The sequence below is a fragment of the Vicia villosa genome, linkage group LG4 (genome assembly GCF_029867415.1).
Source record: "Vicia villosa cultivar HV-30 ecotype Madison, WI linkage group LG4, Vvil1.0, whole genome shotgun sequence".
NCBI lineage: Eukaryota > Viridiplantae > Streptophyta > Magnoliopsida > Fabales > Fabaceae > Vicia > Vicia villosa.
The window spans coordinates 183,398,965-183,403,336 of NC_081183.1; the positions used below are offsets into that span (position 1 = coordinate 183,398,965).

The following is a 4,372-nucleotide window of genomic DNA, read 5'->3' on the forward strand; positions in this document are numbered from 1 at the left end:
CTTAAATAACAATTGTCTTTATTGAAGACACAAATTTCTTATTTTCAAATGTCAAAATTTTTATTTTTCTCATAAGACACTATCAACAATTTTATTTTTTTTCTTTTTTCCTTTTTTCATTTTACGAACTTTTTTTTTATGATTATTCAATACAATTGAATTTATATTATTATTATTTATTTTATAATTAAATAACTAATTTCAAATATATATTGTATTAAATAAATTTATTCGTGCAAAAGCACACGTATTATGGTAGTAGATGAATAAAACAAATAATAAATTAGTCAATTTCAATTGGGCGGTTGAAATTTATCCACCGTAATTTCAATTTCAAGTGTCAAACCACAAGGTATTTGACCAACTCTTTTCTAAATTATTTTCCATTCTACCCGAAGAAATTTTTTATTTAGGTACTAATATAATAGTTAACTTGTGTTGGACTAACCACTCTAAAATAGTAATACATCTGCAACAATTCAATGAGCCGGTATAATAGAACACAGATTTCTAATACCTGTCACATAACACATTTATTTATAAACAAATTCAAAACTATGACTCTAATCAACATACAACACAGTAATAAGAAACCGCGTGTATCTATATAGTTTTGGACACATATCTATCATATATCATCCATCTATAAAGTCCAAACTGTATAATCAAATAATCACTACAAAAAAATGGCAGGAAGTGGCACATTTGCAGAGATTATAGATGGTGATGTTTTTAACTACTACTCAGATGGCCAGTGGAACAAATCATCCTCTGGGAAATTTGTTCCTATCATCAATCCAACTTCTAGAAAAATCCATTTCAAGGTCCAAGGTATACAATAATATTATATTGTTGATTTTTTTTAACCATTTAGAAGATTGATAATTCATTTTATTGCAAATGAGAAACAGCTTGTACACAGGAAGAGGTTAACAAGGCCATAGAATCAGCAAAAAACTGCTCAGAAGTTATGGGCTAAGACTCCACTTTGGAAAAGAGCTGAGTTGCTACACAAGGCTGCTGCAATACTGAAGGAACACAAAGCACCTATTGCTGAGTGTCTTGTTAAGGAGATTGCAAAACCAGCCAAGGATGCTGTCACTGAAGTATGTACAAAAACTTTAATCTTTGCGGTTTGCTATATAAGTAAAGACTTTCGTGATTTCGGTCGGTACAGATATTGTGATACTGATTGCGGTCATCGTGGCCGTGGTGTGAATTAACTACAATTTTTTTTCATCATAAAAATGGTGAATAGCAGTATCAGTATCGGTTTTCATCATAAAAATGATGAATAGCGGTATCAGTATCGGCACGTTCCACCTTCCGATACCGTTTTGTTGTGGCTGTTTTCATGGTAAGAGACTGTTTTTATAAATCTTGATGCAATGACTTTGATATATGTAGGTTGTTAGATCAGGGGATTTGATATCATATTGTGCTGAGGAAGGGGTGAGATTTCTTGGTGAAGGAAAATTTCTGGTTTCTGATAGTTTTCCAGGAAATGAAAGAACCAAATATTGTCTCACTTCAAAGGTGAGTGAGTGCTTCATATTTTTTTATTTAGTCATGTAACTAAACTAAGCTAATTTTAATTTTCCTCACAAGAAAGGTTTGGTTTGTGTGTGCAGATTCCACTTGGAGTTGTTTTAGCTATCCCACCTTTTAACTATCCTGTCAATCTAGCTGTTTCGAAAATTGCCCCAGCTCTTATTTCTGGAAACTCCATTGTTCTTAAACCTCCAACACAGGTATACAACTATTCATAAAGCATATACATATTAGTAATTATAGTTGTGGAAAATATTTCTGATATATTTCACCATTTTGAATAGGGTGCTGTTGCTGCACTACATATGGTGCACTGCTTTCATTTGGCTGGCTTCCCCAAAGGTCTTATTAATTGTGTGACAGGAAAGGGTTCTGAGATTGGTGACTTTCTTACAATGCATCCGGGTGTGAATTGCATAAGGTAGTATTCACTTCTTCGGCTATCTTTATCGTAAACTGTTATGTTGGTCCCTAAATGTATGAAGCGGTGTCACTATGGTTTCTGTATCGAGTTTACAAAATATCCCTGAGTGTGTCTTCTATTAGTAATTTTGATGCATTTATTCTTAGTTTTACGGGCGGTGACACTGGAATAGCAATATCAAAGAAGTCTGCAATGATTCCTCTTCAAATGGAGCTAGGTGGAAAAGATGCTTGCATTGTTCTTGAAGACGCTGACTTGGATTTGGTAGCTGCTAACATTGTAAAAGGAGGATTCTCCTACAGGTAACAATAGATCATATATCGTAATCGTACCATCATTATTAATGATTTCCTCGAGTGTCGTTTGGACACGCAGACTTATAGTTCTGCTCAAAACTTCATTGATGCTATGTCAGTGGTCAAAGATGCACAGCAGTAAAGGTTGCTTTGGTCATGGAATCGGTTGCAGACACGCTTGTAAAAAAAATAAATGATAAAGTTGCAAAATTAACCGTCGGACCTCCTGAGGATGACTGCGATATCACACCGGTAATCACTGAGTCCTCTGCCAACTTTATTGAAGGACTGGTAATGGATGCTAAAAAGAAAGGAGCAACATTCTGTCAAGAATACAGAAGGGAAGGAAATCTCATATGGCCATTGCTGTTGGATAATGTCCGTCCCGATATGAGGATAGCATGGGAAGAACCGTTCGGACCGGTTTTGCCTGTTATCAAAATAAATTCTGTTGAAGAAGGAATTCTCCATTGTAACGCTAGCAATTTCGGCCTTCAGGGATGCGTGTTTACAAAAGACATAAACAAAGCGATACTAATAAGCGATGCAATGGAGACAGGAACAGTTCAAATTAACTCAGCACCAGCTCGTGGACCCGATCACTTCCCATTTCAGGTGAAATTCTAATTATATAATCCTTTACTTGTTTAACAAGAAAGAATAATAAAAGGTTTCTGAAACTATGATTTGTTGCAGGGTTTGAAGGAGAGTGGAATTGGTTCTCAAGGAATCACCAATAGTATCAGCATGATGACCAAAGTTAAGACCACAATAATCAACTTACCAAAACCTTCTTATACTATGGGATGAGAATGAGATGCTTAATAAATTATTTAGTCAAAGTAGTAATTTTCACTATGATAAGAGGATCTTTCAATTTACTATGCTTTAGGTTAGTTTAATAAAGTGAATACTTGATGATCTTTTTGAGGAATCATTGCATATAAATGAGTTTTGTTACATGTTGACTGTATTGAAAACACTTTCAACGTCGAGTCAATTCAAGAATGAGGTGGGTTAGAGGCATACTATTATATTTGGTCTAATTCAACCTAAAGTAATCGACTTCTAAAAAGGATTGCACTCAGTTGTAAATTCATATTCTGTTTATGTCTAAGGCAGCAAACCTCGCTTAGTGCACCATACAGCTTGTTGTGAGGGTTTTCTTGCAACTTTCATCATTCACCCGTTGTACTTGTTTATATTTCAATACACATTCATAAAAAGTCACATGCATTTGTTGACCTGGAAATTCTATCTGAGGAAAAGTCAATAATGAATGCTACTTTGAGAAAATACTAAGTGTTGAAGAGTATTTAGTGACAAGTTTCGACTGGAACGGCCACGCTGACTAGAGTGTTTCGACTAACGTGATGAACATGCTTTGGAAGAATCACAACAGATCTAACTAATCTTTCGACAAAATGTGAAAGTTGAATCATTCGACAAACATCAAGGACTTAGGATAATTTGGAATCTAAAGACCTGCAAGAAGTTGTCTCAGCACAAGAGATTTTCACAAACCACATTCGACAAGAAGGAACCACATTCGACAAGAAGGAAACTATCTGGTTGGAGTAGTTACATACTGAATTGCATGTTCTTGTTACATGTCCATTTTTTAGGAATAAATTGTTGAAAACGGTTATCTATAGATTAGTATAAATAGCAGACTCATGCATTGTAATGAACATCGCAAAATTCATATATTTCTCTATAGAATTGGAATACCCGAGTCAAAGAGCGAAACACTTTGTGAGGAACATGTATGAGTTTGCGTCCCTTTCTTTTATTGTTTTCATGTTTCCTCAATTAAAATGTTTTGCTTAAATCTCATTTACTGCATTTTATATTTAATGTCATTTATTGTATTTTTCATTCATTATTTTTAGGGTCATGCTAACTAGTGCCCCAGGGACACTGGTTAAGCATCCCAAATTAAGAAAATATTTTAGATTCAATGCATTGAATACACCTAATCTTCTTTAAAAAAAATTATTTATATTTTTAATGCATTTAATACATATATTTTGGGTAAAAACATATCTTTTTACTTTATTAAACAATGCTCAACTTACCTTTTTAATCTCTTAACCAGTGC

General features: G+C 34.0%; 1 pseudogene; it reads left to right on the forward strand.

Moving 5' to 3' along the window:
• The first annotated feature begins 244 nt into the window (after positions 1-244).
• LOC131600495 (NADP-dependent glyceraldehyde-3-phosphate dehydrogenase-like) lies at positions 245-4,127 on the forward strand (annotated as a pseudogene).
• The last annotated feature ends 245 nt before the right edge of the window (positions 4,128-4,372 follow it).